This window comes from Ostrinia furnacalis, unplaced genomic scaffold (genome assembly GCF_004193835.3).
Source record: "Ostrinia furnacalis isolate ACB-3 unplaced genomic scaffold, ASM419383v2 OfSCF0188, whole genome shotgun sequence".
Lineage (NCBI taxonomy): Eukaryota > Metazoa > Arthropoda > Insecta > Lepidoptera > Crambidae > Ostrinia > Ostrinia furnacalis.
The window spans coordinates 421,336-440,163 of record NW_021130427.1 but is presented as its reverse complement, the minus strand read 5'-3'; the positions used below and the strand labels follow the sequence as shown (position 1 = coordinate 440,163).

Genomic DNA, 18,828 nt, shown 5'->3' with positions numbered 1-18,828 from the left:
CACCTGAGGTTAACGGTTTAACATTAACCATATAGTCACACATGGTCCTATCTAAATGGCTAACTATAAGTGGAAGTGCTTATTGAAATTACTTTTGTTACTGCCAACTTATTTCTGATCATAGGTAAGTGTGTGCACCCTGTATATTCATAATCTTACGGGTTCATTTGGTAGCCCTTTACGTTCAGTTTAATTTGCTCACGGGAGTCACCGCCATTGCCTTGTAAACACGGGGCGACAATATGGCGGCATTGCTAATAACTTTTCTCGTACCTACTATACTAGGTAATAGTTTTTACTTGTGTAGGTACTGTATGTTTTACCTACTTATGTACAGGGAAAATTTGATTTCGGAATTTTAAAGCTACTTTAAACTGAAATGTACAGAAAAAGCCTAATATTGTGATTAGATTACACAGCTTGTGTAGGCTTATGATGTGGTATGCATAACAATATTATAAATAATGTAGAGACAATACAAACCATTATGTTGGATGACGTAGATGATTCCCTCATCTGACAATTCCAATAATTTGGTGGCCTAATTATTATTTAGTTAGGTATCACTATATTTAGTAACCAGCCATATTAAGGTAGGTCGCGACTTTTGTAGCAGATTACGTCATTGATACCCAAATAGACTGGTTTATCACATCAATACTTTTTTCAGGAATTCACATAAGAAGATTATAAATTATTGTTCAATTTATATTTTATTACAGCTTAAACTATTTGAATAAGTCCTAGGTAAAGTACAAAAGTAGAACTTGTGTAATTTAAGGAGCGGCAGAAATGTTCTCTCAATTTTCATGAACGTAAAAGTAATTTAATCTATTTCAAAAGCTAAACAGAAGATGCCTTTGTTTACGAGATCGTATAACAGTTAGGCTGAGTTTCACCAACTTACTAACCGTAACTATAACTAAGACCGGTGCCTTTTGTATGGAGTTTGACAGATTATTGACGTTTGTTAAAGTCAAAGTAACATGGTGCCACTCAGACTTAGAAAGCTTTATTAGGACTGCTCCTAACCAATTATCAAATTCTTTTAACTGAGCACGATATCGTAATACTTAATGCCTACTTAAAATATTCTCAGTGCATTCGTGGTATGAATGGCCGGATCTCATTTCAAGGACTTCGTTGTTACTTCCACAGTAAAAGCTGTTGTAATATCAGCAACCAATTGCACTACAAAATATCTTTTCTCTTTCTTTCATTCCTATTAATATAATATATTTCATTTTTATTTACCTATTTTTCTTATTTTTTTAAATATTAAACTTGAATTTTATTTCGAAATATCTAATTTAAGTTTGCTGATAAAATACTCTTTATTGTCTATATTTTCGTGTCAATTGTTTTATTTCGGGAAAAAAATGTACGTAGTAACTCTACTATTTCAGCCCCCCTAGACAAAACGCACTTTTTGATCGAATCGAAAATCGAATCCGTCAAAACTCCATACAAAAAAGGGGCTTTTCGACCACTTTTCGACTGGTTTGCGATTATAATTTGCACTTTGTCTAGACCCACAGATTTACCGCATTACATATCTTTTCTATTTTTGTATTAGTGTGGGTGAACTATTTCCATGCGGAAACTATAGCATGACACGTGCCACATAAAAATAGCACGTTTTTATTCTAACACACAAGAAATGCACTCAGTTGTGTCATGAATCCAGAGAAAAATGACAAGTTTCTTTATTTCACCATCATTTACCTACGAGTAGTTTGGTTATAAGATATTTTTAGGGTTCCGTTCCTCAAAAAAAAAACGGAGCCCTTTGTTGCCCGTCTGTTTTTTTCAGAAACGCGTGGAGGTGTCAAGCTGAAATTCATATCAAATATTTGGGTCTAGTCAAAATGCCATCGCAAACCAATAGGAAGTTTTCACTAATGTCAGTCGCCGCGTCACCAGTAACTCGATTCGATCGGAAAATGGCAGCCAAAATGCACATTGAACCACCAACGACGCGGCGATATAAAAGTTCATTCAAAATCGAATAAAAGTTAAAAAATGTCTATGACTTTGCGATTGTTTTTACTTTTTTTAGCTTTTTTTTTAAATTAGTTTCTTCCTTCTTTCTGCTCTCTGTTTACGTCTATGCTTCGCTGTCAAACTAGCTGTCAAAACGACATCGCGATACGGATTTGTCAAAACAGCCTTAGGGTGGGTTGCACCATCTTAGTTTAACTTTGACAAACGTCTAAAATCTGTCAAACTCCATACAAAAACACCGGTTATCGTCATAGTTACGGTCAAAGTTAGGTGGTGCAACTCACCCTATTGGTTTTCGATCGAACCGAAGCTTATCACCGGGGTTTTGGTAATCGCAATGAAAATGGCGGGTGTTTCGATTCGATTCGATTTTGATTGAGTCTTAAATGCATGTTGGCTAAGCCTTTGTATGGGAAATTTCAATCCGGTCTTTCGATTTATCGATAGGTAGGGCTTTGCGATTCGATTATTTGCCGTTTGACTAAAAGCCTTTTTTGGTATCGACCTCTTTTGCAATTTGTTTATTTGTTTGCGACTGGTTTGGGATGGGTTTGCGACTGTCTCTTAGAACTGTGAAAAGATCAAGCTTCTAACTAAGCCAAAGCAAACAAAAGATACAGCCGTTTCTGATGCAAATTTTCGATATTCGCAAGAGAACAAAACTTACAGGGTAGTTCCCGTGAACTCAGAATCTTGAAATTTGGTACGAAACAACGTCCTATTAGCACAGACAAAGGAAAAATTACTAATTTACTTTTACCTAAGTATAAGTTTATACGGAACCCTCGGAGCGCGAATGTAACTCGCACTTGGCCGGTTTTTCTTTGAAACGTTACACATTTTACCTTTACTGCAATGATTGTAAACAACTTTCGTTGTAATAACGGCCATTAGGAAATAAATAATGTAAGTAAACACCGCGGCATTGCTGATGTAATATTTCGCGGAAGGGAAAGTTTTTTTACTGGAAATTGTAACAACATAGTTATCACAATTTTCATACTCAATTCTTTAAATAAAGTAACTAATTTGCTACTTTGAGGTAAATATTACAGTTGTAGTTTCTGAAAGAATTTTCAATATTACTTCAGTCACTAACAAACATCCAACAAACAAACTTACAAACTAGCGGCCGCCGCCGCGACTTCGTACGTGTGGGTCCTGTTTTACCCCCTTAGAGGTAGAGTTTTGTAAAATCCTTTCTTAGCGGATGCCTACGTCATAACATGCCAAATTTCAGCCCGATCCGCCCAGTGGTTTGGGCATAGGTCACCTTTGAGTTATAGTATAATTATATAAAGGGCATTAAATATCACTTCAATGCACTAATTCTATGATGCCTTCAGAATGAACGACGTATCGTCATAACTAAAAATCATACGTTATTCTCGCAATAACGCAACGACCGCCAATCTACGAGACATTCTGTACCCACGCTGTGTGCTCGAGCAATTTTACTCACATTTCTAAAACAAGATCCACGAAGCCGTCTCCGATGACTGACGGCACTCGTCGGGCATACTCGTCTGATGCAACAGCGCCGAAGCTTACGTCTCGCTCGCCGGCGCGGCGCCTTTCTAACAACTTCAATAGGACTCGCAAAAACCTATCTGACCTACATCTTTTAACTAACGGGTCTTAATGAAGGCTCTCCATACTCCATTATTAAGTATGACAATGTATTAGGACGCATTGGTATCAGTACCTATCAATTGAACATCATAAAAAGAAATAAAAGTAACATTATGCGTTCGTATGCACTTATTACCGTACTCTTTCGGTTATATTGGTCGTATATTCGTTTAAGGAAAACTAATATTTATACAGGATGATAGCGTCTACCTACGCTGCTGAAAATATTTCTAATAACTGCACTGGCAGAAGTTTACTAAATTATTACTCAACAAGAGTTTCTAAACTCTCCAGAATTAAAAAAAAAGTCTTTATTTCATTTTTGTATTCAGTCATGAAGTCTTAAATAATACGTTTGCAGTTTTGCGCTGAAAAATAAAGTGATCCAACTTCCAAAAGCATTATTTTTATATTATTTTCTGCAAGAAAAAAAAAGATTTTTTTTTTATGCATAACAAGGCAGGTATTTGACCACAATCGCACCTGATGTTAAGTGGGATGCGGTCTAGGATGGTACATATCTGCCCTGTAAGTGCCTATTCACTCTCGCCTTGAAAAGGCCCGGATTATAGTTTTCGGGAAAGACAGCAGCAGGCAACGAATTCCAGTCCCTAGCTGTTCGCATTATAAAAGAGTCATCGAAACGCTTAGTGCGAGCTGGTGGAATGTGTAAATCGATCGATCGATTTAGCATAATATGTAAGGTTTTTTTTTGTTTTCTGTGAAATGCAATTATCTACATGCAATAACATAACAATCATCACATTTATTAACTAAGTTCGATCGGTATTTCATGTATGACTCAATTCGTCACCGCCGACCAAATTGTGCCATCACCTTGACGACTTTACTGTCAACAAACCACCCACGTTAATACACATACACGAGATCTTAGGGAGAATTTAAACCGTTTCAATCAATGAAAAGTTTAATATCTTATTTAAACGGGCATTAAACTTTTATATCAATTAAATCAATTTTTCAGACCATATCAAAATTACCACGTGCATTCAGCATCATCGTGAAACTACATACCTACTTCTTTTAAAAATTGCATCGGTATGAAACTTTAGGTAGGTACTATATTCATGATAGGATCTATCTAAAATACCCATGCTGTTAGCATACCCCGTAGCTGTTACGTCATAGATTACACGTGAACATTTTACAAACGAAGTGACGTCAGCTTGTGAAATATCAGAATTTACTGGTTTTGCTTCGCAAAAGTCATGGTAAAATTGAAAAGTCATGGTGACCGCTACGCTTCGAAACACACGTGTAAAATCATCGTGTATCTACACCATGTAACTTTGTCCTACCTTATTTTTTATTATAGCCAGAGGCTAAATTGGTAGGTATAGGTATGTCATAAAAGTACATAATTTCAATCCTTTCCATTAATTTTACCTTATGAATGTAGCTTTTAACGTTAATTACATTCATTTATACGGTATCGCACAACACTGATATCATTGAATATTGATTCTCACGGCTGATACCAAAGCCGTGATAGTATTAGTATAAATATACTCCATCGATGCCATGAAATGAATTCGTAAAGCCCGCGACAAGCTTCGTTTATAGCGGCGATAAAAGTGATGTGGCGCTGAATTCTGAAGAGTGTAGCGCCTGCGGTGTAACGGTAGTCGTCGCGTGCTACGTCGCGGTGACGCAACACTCAGCGTGACTTGCAGCGGGCACGCAGCGCTCGCGGTCGCTGCCGCTGCGTCCATCCCTCATTCTGATTTGAACTCGCGCGCCGGTCGGTGCTGTGCTCGCCACACAACCCACAAGCACGTGGCCCATAGTGCGTCCGTCACATAACCTATAACCTCAGGAAACAGCCAACAGTCTCGCACACGAGGTAAGTGTTTTCATTCATTATACACATTTTCTCTTTCCACGAACCGTAAAATTGACACGCGTTCGTACGCTGACACGTTCATTGAATCGATCGCAATACGTGCTGTGCTTAGCGAGCTTTCTTGAAACTCAAAAAATTTTACGTGATGTGATAAAAAAAAATATTTTATTAATTATAATTAATCAAACAATATTTATGCTCAATTTGCCATGTCACTGAAATTATACTACTTTCCTGAAATACACGTACCTACTGCGCTATAAATAGTGCTTATTAGTAACTACAGAAGACACTGAAAATTCCGCGATGAATTCCTGTGGTGTTCACAAACATAATAATGCTTATCGAAGTTTATTTCTATAAACAAATAGGGTTGCGTTGCGGTACGCATAGTTGATAACGTTATCGGTGCGATGGACGCGGAAATTATTTGGTTTTGTGTGAACTTCATTCATGTTTTCTTGGCATTAACACTGGCTGGGACTGGTTCAAGGGTGGGTTCCGGGTATTTATTACCCGCCGACTCTACCTGCGTCCGCGCAGACCCTTTCTAACTGCACTTCAAATGGGGTTCGAGGTCATAAAAAGCAAGCCCCGTCGATAGAGTCGAAGAATATAAATAAAGTATAGTATTTTTATTACAATAGCATACTAGAGTTTTAAAAGAACACGTTGACAATGATTAGTTTTTTCAAAGGTAACCAGCGTTTTAACTTCGAAATGTTAAAATTCAGTTTATAAATTATGACCCTTCCCTTACTTATTTTAATTCAATTTGTCATATTTCTAAATTAAATAAATAAATGTGATGATTACATAATCCGTGTAAATCGTATTAGAAACGGAGTGATCAATTTACATAATAATATTTTATTGTATAAAAATTATTAAAACTATTTGAAAATAACGTCTCTGGTGGAATAGAATGTAATTGTTATTAGATAAGTCACAAATATAAATACATTACTTTGTTTTATTTTTCATTTAAAATACAGTTTTCTTAGTTCTAAACTTCTGAACACTTTTTTTTTTAAATTTTATCCTATATACATATTTTATACCTTCACCTTTTTTTCGAACTCGATGAAAATTATATTTTATACTTATGTCGTTTTTGCGCATGCTCGTTAATAATTCATAGATTTTATGTATTATGAAAAAAAAAGTTTCTTAGTGGCCAGTCTTGCGGCCAAGACGTTCTTTTGCGGATTCAATTAGGCAATAATACAAAGACATTGGGTCAAAGGTTCGTCATTAGAGAAGCAGTTTATATCCGTCACACGTTAAATAGATTATTTCCGATTGTCAGGACTAATGATGCAGGCAATGCTGTAACTACCGCTCATTTAACATTTAAGATGTCGTCCGCTAAAACCTTGTGCACGCGACAGTCTTATTAAAACACTTATTTAGACCTATTTTAATGATGATGATGATGTAGGTACTTACATTGTTTTAAAATTTCATTAAAGATGAACATTATTTTACCACTAAAAGTTAGCATCATCACAAATCACGATTTTCAATTTAAACTTTCTACTGATAGCGATTTAATTTTTTTGGTTCAGTTAACATTGCCACATTTTTTCTAGGTATTGCCTTCGGGTCTAATAATTAATAATTACATGCAGGATATAATTGTCAGCCAGGTCAGCGCTAAATAAATTAAGGCAATAAAGACTGAATAACTGGTTTTGATGAGCCACGCTACAATTGGCAAGGATAAAAAATATGTAGGTATTTTGTAATTATGCAACAATCAATTTATTATTTCCAATGATATATTTCAGACCCTATCTTTCATAAATATGTAGCTATTTTTAATTTTATTTTGTAACATAAAAGAATGAGGATGATGTGATGAGAGATTAATATGAAAGTAAATTATTATTTTAACATAAAGGAACTAGCGGCCTTGGTATAATGTGTATGTACCTAGTTATTACAAAAAAAAAGCATGTAACTATGTTTATATCCGTTGTCTAGTACCCATAGTACAAGCTTTGCTCAGTTTGGGACTAGAGGCGCAGTGTAAAAACCCAAAGATATTTATTTGTTTATTATTATTAATAGATACGATCATCTATCTAACAGTTTATGGTTCTATTGAAGTTATTAATAGAAATATCAACTACATAATTATGTGGCTTCTTTGAAAACTATAAGTAAGGTGCAAACCACTACCTCACTACTTAACATTATACTTAGTCTTAAAAAAAATTAAAGTTATTATAAATTAAGTAAAATAAAAACATTTATTTACATGATAAAATGCAATAAAATAATTATTAATTTTCACGATTAAAAAAAAATAGTTTAATGTATCGCAACTTTGATTGTATAGATTTAATGTAATAGGTTATTACAAAAAAAAAGTTAATTTGCAAAATTCTACTTACTATTACTACACGTGTAGGTAAATGATTTATTATGCTGATGCTTGCGTTATGAATTAACTCCAATTATTTTCACACGATGCGTCGATTGATTAGAGGTTACCTTAAATAATTACAGATAAAACACCGTTTCATTCCGCTTAAGAACCACTGACGTTACACGGTAATCCGGACATTATTATAATTTGTTGATAAAGGCAGGCTGCATACTTACACAATCAATGGAATATTATAAAGTAGGGAAAAACACGACGAAGTCCGATAACTGTCATAAACAATAAACATTATAAAAGTTACTCATGGGCAAACATAGACAACTAGACAGTTGTTGTTATCCGTAGGTCATTTGAAACTTTTCAGGGTCAGTGACCCTTTCATATATTTCAGGTCGTTGAAACATTTTTTCCTTGAAGATTATCTTCAATGTGAAAAAAGTCTACTGTTTCTTTCCGCCATGACAGTGAGATTTATTTTCTGCTATTACCTTTTTCTTAACTTTAAGCAGTCTAGTCTTAACTATGCACAGTCGTCAGCACAACAGACTTAATATTTTCGTTGCAACATTAATGTTCTTTTAACTCCACACTATTGAGTATTTCTTACATGCCATTAAGCGGCTTAGGTTATCTAGTAGTCGACACTCAGCTGATAAATCCTGAAACCTGAAATGATCACAATATAATATGTAGTTTTGTTTCAATCGATTCGCTTTTGTTTTTATCAACGATTTTTGAAATTGATTGCCGTGGTGTCCCGAACATGTAAAACCCAGGCGGTACAACAATCTATCTATTCTAATCGATGAAAGAAAGGTGACATAGTAACCCAGTTGCTGAAGGACGCGAACAAGATATTAGTAATTCATACGAGTACCGCGAGAAAGGTGGTAAGGACCTGACAAACACTCGTATGTATCTACTACGTAATAATGTGTAGCTATAACATAGATATTATCTAAACACAGTTTTACATTCAAAGAACTCGACTCAAAAGTACGAGTAAATAAAACGTTATCCCACCTAACTGTCGCCCGTATTCACAAACATTACTATGAGGTCTCAAAGTGCGCGTGGACGCACAGGGTGATACACGAACCAATCACAGAGCTCTATTCAACGCTGTGCGTTCGATTTGCTGCTACACTTAAGCAAGCATGAATACGACATGCCCGTATTCATTCAATACTGCAACAACTGCAGTTTGGTGTCAAAGGCTCAGAACTGCTAGTGATTTGCCTTTAATTATCGATAATGTTAAAGTTTATTACACGTTTTATGATGCAAATAGCAATGCAAAATAATTCAATTTGATATGCATAGCTATGATACTTTAATGACATTCTTGAGTGCATAAAACAATAAAGTCATAGTGTGCGTCTAAGTAAAATAATTGTTCATTGTTGTCGTTTAAGTATTAATTGACTCAAGTGTCGGTTACTCGGTCGGCCGTCGGTTACTGCAGTGGTCGTCCTCGCACCATTTGGTTGCTATGTAGTAGATAAGTAAATAAGTAATTAAGATATTCAAATTACTCTACCATCTGACATTATCATATCGTAGAGATTACACATAGAAAACTACGGAAATAATAGTTCGTAGAATTAATCCAAATCAAATAGAACCAAATACAGAGTAGGTACGTATCTAGATTAAAATTGTTATTGAAAGTTAAATAAACTAAAATTTGCCGTGTGGTTCCGATAAAGTAGGATAGATTAACTCTTACCTACTCTCTACCCTTGAATGTCGTAAAAGGCAACTGAGGAGCATATATACGATCTAAGTCTCTAGGAGAGTAGACCGAAATCCTCCAATTGCATCGTAAATTAGAACGATTACTTAGAATTAGTTTCGAAAAAGTCTAACTTCAATCCTAATCCAACTTGCCATGAAAACTGAAATCAACTGAAAGGTGATTGAAGAATGCAAAAGCGTATTGAATGAAGATAAATCAATGGCACTTGTAAATCCTCAAATTCGTAACAATGACAGCCTCGCATGACCGCCGTCATTGTCTGCATTTCTGTTAACATCTTGACTGACGTCACTGCGATGTTTGCATACGAACATTATGGCAAACGTGCGGTATAGTCCGCGACCGTAAAATCTACCAATCTCGCGCACCATTACCTAAATAATTTTGACTACTAAAACGGGACTATTCCCACCTCTCGTTTCCACCGCTGCGAGTCCTGTGTCGCCAGGATCTACGGCCACACCGCCAATAAAAACCCTAGGTAGTGAAAGCCAGCTTTGTCCAGGGGGAAAAGTAACACTGTCATTGAATTCGTAACGAAATTATTCAGAAGAACAAAGTAGAAGTTCAAAATTAAAGAATCGAATTCCATTTACTAACGCTGAATGAGGTAGTTGACATCACCAGCCAATTGAAATAAGTACTTTTTATGAGCTCTCAAAATCTCATCTGCCATAGATGTTCTATGGATAAAGCAATGACGTCACTTTGCCGTTAACTCAATTGAATAAACCTATTGATTGATGTCAAAGTAGTTAACTAAAAAACCATTAATTAAGAACTAAAGGGTTTTCAGGCCTAGAATTTTGTGTTCTTTTAGAGAAATGGTTAATTGTCTTAACTAACCAATTGTTCAAAGTCCAGCATGGTCTTTGTGTCAAAAGCTTTGATTGCAAATACATACAAAATTCTAGTTTCAGTGGATTTTTATCATATTTTATTACAATATTACCAAAATATTTTGCTGCGGACTGTACAACTGGTTCTCAAGTGTGTGGGTGTGACATTGAACTTAGAAACGTGTTTGCGACTCGTTTGCACAAATATCATCTGACCTTCTTATCTCTGAAATATAGCTTAGCTTAGTGATTTACGACATTATCATTCAGTAAAATATTCAATAAATTTCTCATTGGAAAAGTATGATCATAATTTCATCGGCGAACAACTTATCTATTGTAACGCAATATATGTCCATTGTAATTTCTTAAACAATTAATGAGTGACGAAAATGAAGTTACAATCAGTAGATCGATGACGTCTTACTCTGGTAACTTTTATTGTTTTAACATAAAATATATACTAAAGGAAGGCCATTATCAGGTGTGCAAACCGACACACAAGACGTAAGAACAAAGTATAAAGAAAGGCGTACAGACAAAGAAAGTTTGTTTTTAATTTAATGCCATCGCGGGCTGCGTGCCAAAACAGACGGCCGCAAACGTGTTTATATAAATCGGAAATGTTCCCCTGGATCGAGTCATTACGATTAATTACAACTTGTCGGGATCTCCTTTGTTTAAACTGAAGTTTGTTAAGTCATCCCAGAGGTTAATTGGGTTATCGTTTCTATTAACATGTTCTATTCTCAACCAGTAACGATAAGAATAAGCGCTACAGCATATTACTTACACACTATGTAAGCGTGTAATATGTAGAAATCATTTGACAAATAACTTACTTACTTCTTTATGAAAAATACTCTATACAAATACACCCAAAGTACATAGAGCTATAATATAAACTATTCAGTAAAATATTTGCGCATACAGTTTACGTCAAAGTTTGTACGTTTCAGTAATACAAATGTTATCATAATTGAGTTTGTATTAAATAACAGCTGTTCTAATAATGGACGCTTGCATTGTACCTACTTGACTCTATTTTACTTCATTTGCCTAAGGTCTTCCAGAATATAATAAATCATCATTTATGCTGACATCGTTTTTATAGATTTTTAAATGATCAAAACCTTTGAGCATCCATCGAGAATCCTACTTATTTACCTTAAAAAAATAGCCGACTGAGTTGGCTATAGTCAAACTAAAGTTACTCTTGCCTTGTGTAGTCTCTGCTTGAACATCCAAAGACATATGAAGCACTACTAGAATGAGGATATCCGTGGTCCTCTGTCCTTATTAATGTAAAATTGGCTTATTAAGTGACCACCGGCGTTGTGAGATTAATGAACGTCAAACTGATAGGAAATAACATTTTTTTCCACCGATTTTTTTTCTGGAATACCATTCCCATGCATTCTAAAGTCATTGTGTATTTCTTTTTTATCTAAATGTAAAATAAACTGTAGATTAATTGGTTAGGTTAGATCTGAAGCACGCGTAGTGCATTTCCTACGCGTCAGAAATAGGCACCCAGAAATAGGTGGCATGACAACGTGAAGCCACACGACTTCGTGGCGGAAGCTGCCCTGGATATGCATGATTGAAGATAAAACTATGTACCTACCTAGAAAACTTTGTCCAGTTTAGTAGTAATTTAATCTCGAAATTCACTCATCTCAAATTTTGCATGGGCTCTTTTTAGAACGTAGGTGCTCACTAAGACGGGATTTTACAAAATTCAACTCCTAAGGGGGTAAAACAGGGTTCACGCGTACGAAGTCGCGGGCGGCCGCTAGTAAGAAATAAACTGCTTATTTTTTCGCATGTTTTTGCAACTCCGAAGAAAATTCGATACAGTGGTTTTCGATGCTCGATACGTAGTAATATTGATGACATTATTAGATACCATTATGGCGGTTGGCTTTGCTATGTGCGGCGCTACATAATACCTGCCTATAATGTGGATAAATAATTCCAAACAAGGCTTCCTTACTTAGTATGTAACGCGAGATTGACACGGCTTCGGCTTTCCCTGCCTCAGTGAAGTGGATTGAAATGGGACACTGACATGCATAATATCGTAGTAAACGGACTAGAATGCAGCACGTGGCTTGCCTAATCCCAAAATAGGTCCTTAGTTATACCATAAATTACGACTATAAAAGAATGAAGAATAAAATTATATTAAACGCGAAAGCTTGTGAGAGTGGAAGAATATTAGTTAACTTTCATAACATTTGCAGAGCATAAGTCTAGTTACTTCTCTGTGTAAAATCGCGTGCAAAAGCTAGCAAAAGGTTTAGACATTTCCCCCCATAAACGAATCAGAGGTAGGTAGGTAATCTTGACAGGAAATTTTCAGGGCGCTCTTCTTTGTCCCAGGTTAAGCTAAAGCCTTAAAGCTTAAGCTTAAACTAAGCACGTTGACACCACAGAAAATACAATTACTTTGTTGCAAATATCTTGCAATGAAAGCAAACTTGTTTGTTATAATAACATCCGTAGATACGAAGACTAAATAAACCCATGCGTCAAAACATTACCTACATCTGGCCTACGAGCCAACGTAAAAATGGCGCTTATTTACACCCATTACACCATTAGGTATGAACACGGCTGAAAAAAGGAAATGGAATTAATTACGCGCGTGCAAATTGTTTTGTAATATACCTACATGTACATAATATTAACATACACGTGACAGAGCACTTATCGGGTCTAACTTGTCGCCGACTACTGGCAGATTATCGCATGTTTACTTGAACCAAGGCCTCGAATGTCAGTTTGTTCGCTTAACCCGCTAGCCCATTAAGACTCACTAGCTTTTGCCTGCGGCTTCACCCGCGTGAAATTTTGTGTCACAGATCGGCATAAAGCCTATAAATTAATCTGGGTTACAAACAATAATACTGTAAAGTTTCAACAAAATCCGTTCAGCAGTTTTTGCGTGAAAGAGTAACAAACATCCAGACATCCAAACTTTCGCATAATTACATTAGTGGATGGATATTGATCGATGTTAGCATAAGCCATTGTTTTTCAACCTGTACATTAGTGGATATTGATCGATGTTAGCATAAATAAGCCAGTGTTTTTCAACCCAGAAGGTAAGAATTAACCAAACCCCTCAACTTACCTTGATGGTGGTAGCACTGGTACCACCAAACTGAACAGAAAAATCTGACCCCACTGGGAATTTAACCCGGGACCTCTGGGTCTGACACACTAGACCACAGAGACGGTTGACACTACGGAATCGAACACGTCTACGGCCGGGGTGCTATCGTACTAACTAAAACTCCAAATGAACGAGTGAGAAAGAGATAGCAATATTTGTTTACCTAAAAAGATGACCAAAAAAATACCATAACTGGAAGATCAGTAACCACATATAAGTAACTAGATAATATCTATGATGTGCGACTGTGTGATGTAATATGTAGGTACCTTGTACTTGTAGGTAACATGTAATGATTGATTATGCAGTTCTTATCCTATCAAAATGTTATCACGTAAAAGAATCACGAACGGTAGTTTTAATGCAATAAATGGTTGATATGAGATAAGTAAATAATCCAATGTTAATGATGATAAATCTGCACATAACTTTTGAACCACCTACTATATCCAAAGTTTTTGTTTTACGTTATATTTGAAAGACCTGTGTACTTATTTGACGGGTGAAATGTTCGTTCGTTCGTTCGTTTCAGCCGAAAGACGTCCACTGCTGGACAAAGGCCTCCCCCAAGGATTTCCACAAAGACCGGTCCTGCGCCGCTCGCATCCAGGCACCTCCCGCGACCTTCACCAGATCGTCGGTCCACCTGTGGGAGTCCAACAGTGGGAGGCCTGCCCACGCTACTGTTCTATTTTTTTCTTAAACCACCCTAGTAAAATGTTTAGAAATATTAATGAAAACAATATGTTCATAAATTCTTTCCATGAAAAGAAACTAATACGAAATGCCTGCAAATGCTCGTAAAAATTACGCGGCCGCTATAAAACTAGATAAGCACAATATAACGTAATACTATGTAAAGATATCGAGTGGCAATTGACGACTGTTTATACAATTATACCTCTTATGATATTATTATAGATGTACTTTCATAATATATTACATTTTATTTCCATCATAAATCATTGCGGTAATCAGTGCAGACATCTTACAAGGATACACTAAAACATATGCCCTAAATTACCATTTATCTAAGTGACCTACTTAAATAATACTATCCAATTGAGAAAGGGTCCAGAATGATCAATTCTAACGATACTTAACTATTGCATGTCAATTGACAATATTTCATATTTTGACCCATCGCAATTGATGAGTTAGAACTATTTGTAAAACAATAAACTTTCTTCATGAAATTCTACTCAAGTAAGTACTTATTCCCATTTTGACCCAAAGTCAGAACAGCAGTGTTACTTTATGTTAAATTTGAAAACTGATCCATATAAAAAACCATGATTCCAAAACAAAAATTTATCTCCATTCAAAACTCAGAATATGTTATAAATGTAAAATAACTTTGTGTGACAAAAGGATTACACGGATGGCAATTCCAAGTCAATTATTATCTTAAAAATATGATTTATTATTACCTTACCTACCTAAGAAGTACTAAACTTTCTGATAACATTCATCATAATATGAAATTATCGTGATACAATCAATTTTCAAGACATGTTACTTATTTCCGATATTGCAACGCTCATGTGCAATGTGCATACAGAAGCTATACACGATATTACATAATTTAATACATAATAATGTGATAATAATGGTATCTTTTACTCTTCATGAGGGTTTCATATGCTAAATTATTATAATTATGTATATTTAACAAAAGAAGCGCACTAAATAGACCAGCATTTTGAAATAACGCTGAAAACATTTCAGTCNAAGGGAAGGAAGTCAACCTAACCTAACCAACTGCGTATTTCTATACTGTGTAGCTGGAAATTGTGGCGGGAGCTCTTTGACGCGCTGTTTTCGGCGAAGAATTGCGCGCGCAGATTTTGACAGCGCGAAATACCTACTTTAGAAGAAATACCAAGCCTTAAGTTTAATTTAAATAATTTATTACATAGTTTTTATAGCTAATTTAAATGAAACTAAAGGATTTAATTTAGGTAAGTAGGTACGTGAAAATGAAATTAATTGAAAAACTGTGATCAACACAGCCATACTAAGGTTTATTATGCAATAACCTTATTTATAGATTAAGATACATACTCGATTTCAATATAAATCTGCAGGTAGGTAGGTTAACTTAAACCCTATTGAAAGTAGTTAGTATTAGGTCATCTAAATATATAAACTTTAAAAAAAATGAAAGGACAATTATTAACAAAGATCCTACTTACTTAAAATTCTTACGAGTATTGTTCTCAAATAAGGAAGATGATTGTCCGCGAGAAACATTGGCATTTGTTGTGTCCTAAGTGATACCGTTTGTTGATTGTTACTGTCTTAATGTGTGATATCATTAAGTATGTTTAACGCTGATAACACGAAGCCCACACTAATTATTTCGCATCCTGTTCTTAAATTGTGTATTCAACAATTACATATGAAGCAGCAGCAAGCTAATTACCTACTTTTTTGACAAAGAAAAGTGAGTTTAACCAAACATCTAAATATTTAAAGAATTGCATTGCACTCTAGATTTCCTTTCTGAAAGTTGAAATCAGTTCAACGTTACTTAAATTGTATACTTACTTACATTACAGACACCTTTTTATGAAGTTAAAAACTGCCATAAAGAATTATATTGAAAGAAATGTTTTGAAAGAGTTTACTTTCAAATAAATTGCTTTACCAGTCTTTTTCCAGTCTTTTGTGTAAAATGTTTAGTTATTTAGGTAAAGGAACAAAAAGTTGTTTTATGGAAAGTTTTGCTTGTGATTCGGTTCAGTGATTCAAAATTTCTAATGCTTTTCTGACAATGTGCTACACGAGTAACGAGCGTAACAGATGCTTGCATGAAATGAGATCGATCATTTACTAAGATTATAATCAAGTAGATAACTAAACTTTATCTATTATTGTTATTTATTGAGTTTGCTGGAGGCCACGCGATAAGAGAGATTGATTAATTTATTTATTTGAAATAACGCAAAAAATGATATAACAAAATCTTTACGTTTAGGTAAGTTAGGAATTTATTCCTTTTCCATTGCTTATTTTAAGATTTTTGACAGCAAGTTGTTTACTGGACTGTAGAAACAGGATTTTAATTGATTTCTCAATTGATAAATTGGAATAAAGTATTGGTACGCAAGTTTTTTTAATAAAACCAAAACAAATCGTGAGTATTAAATTAATTGATGGTCACTTATTGATACTATGTTTTATTCATGTGGCTCATTAGTATACCTAACGTGGAACGTATTTAACGTTGACACAATATACTTAATGATTTATTATTTCCTAACGATTACATGCCTATTATAGCATTATTATTTTAATGAAATAGTGACAATGATCGCTTGTATTAAATATGTAGAGGGGCTACAAAGCAATATTTTCTTTTACCATAGAATTTTAAAATGAGCTTAATCAGCCTGTACTAAACCTAATTAAGATACTATGTATAAAAACCATTTCAATCGCTTTTGTGTTCGTTTCAAAAATAAATAATATAATACCTACTTACTTATTTAATTGACGGTTACTAGCTTTTATTCTACATAATTTCTCAAAAATGTTTCTTTCTCTAGAGATGTAAGGAGGAAAAAGAAAGAAGTTTGGTAGGTACCTACTTTAAAATAAAACAACAATGGTTCAGTCGTCGAGGGTGACTTGCACGTGCGCACGGCCTACTATCGATACTGACGATCGACTCGTGTATCGAATAACAAAAGATTACGGTTCATCGAGGTGAATGATATGCGCACGTATTTCTCCAGTTTGTACTACACCTACTAGCTAGGTCAACAGTCACGTGTAGTAAGCGTAATTAGGGGCGTTAGGGGCATGGTTTACAGGGTGTCCCAAAGAGTAGTGTCAAGCCGAAGCCCAGAGGCAGAGCATCACTAGGGCTATCCAAATCATCCCCATCTACTCGTATATTCCGCGATTTTTGATAGTTTTCGAGTTATGTTTGTTTTAAGCTTCTGTACTTAAACACTTTTTTTGTCACTGTGTCGTGAATATTCAAGTTACATGCCTAAGTTTATTATTATTAGATGAATACTAGGCCTAGCTGATTCAGAAGTCTTCCTACATCCATAACACGAATGTAAACTTAAATCCTGTATGTTGTAAAAAAATCATAACTCGAAAACTATCAAAAGTAACGGTGATTTGGGTAGCCCTAATGATGCTCTACCTCCTACGGCTTTGGCTTGACAATACTTTTTAGGACATTCTGTATATTTGCAGTAACATACTCGTATCGCTGACGTGAGGCGAAATTTCAGTTCGATTTTAAATTTCATGATTTTAGCAGGCCTGGCTCACTCCGCGCGGTACATCCGATAATTACCTACAGCGAAGCGCCCCGCCGGCGGGTATTATATCAGTCGAGTGTCACGCGCGCGCCCGTCAGGACGCTGGCGTGCGTTGTAGTATCTAATTCTATGATCGAAGTATTATTTAAAAATGGACATAAAGAGAAAGAAATATTATTGTGCGGCGTTCGGGTGTTTAAATTCGAAAAGAAATCTACCGGATTTATCTTTTTTTTCGGTTCCCAAAGATGCTGAAAGGTATGTTGGCCATGTAGGTAATCAATAATTCTTAGGATAGTATAGGAATCTAACCTACCATGACTACTGCTCAGAATGCGTTCGTTCGTTTCAGCCAAAAATGACGTCCACTGCTGGACAAAGGCCTCTCCCAAGGTTTTCCATAATTAATGCGTTTTCCATAGTGAAACTTACCTACATACGTACCTCATTACAAATAAGTAGATTAAATATTTTTTTACTAGACACTACTAGACAGCAACCCTAACAGCGTAAGAAGAGTTCAGAGGCACGCGATAGAAAGAGACAAAACTTGTAGGTGAATAAAATTGTAGGTACGTAGTGCTGTGCGAGCTGAATTCCACTGTATCGCGTCGTAGCAAGACTCGCATTTATTTAAATCGTCTTGCGGAGTAATCCTTCTGTACCTGTACTATTACTTATTCTGTGATTTTAGCTTTCATTTGAATCCCATAAGGGGCCGTTCAAGTATTACGTAAGCACCAAGGGGGGGTGGGGGGGTCTCTGTTTTGCTTATTTTGGATGACATGGGGGGTAGGGGGGTCTAGATGATGATCGTCATCGTTAGTTATTTACGTTTTTTCGGGGATTCCCGCAAATAATACATATGCGTAGG

At 35.5% G+C, this 18,828-nt stretch overlaps 1 protein-coding gene across 1 annotated transcript in view; it reads left to right on the top strand.

Moving 5' to 3' along the window:
* Positions 1 to 5,318: 5,318 nt before the first annotated feature.
* The window catches only part of path (solute carrier family 36 member pathetic), a 29,164-nt gene continuing 15,654 nt past the window's right edge, over positions 5,319 to 18,828 (top strand). The window contains exon 1 of the mRNA XM_028306534.1: positions 5,319 to 5,500. The gene's annotated coding sequence lies outside the window, so the exon portion shown is untranslated. The remainder of the gene's footprint in view (positions 5,501 to 18,828) is intronic.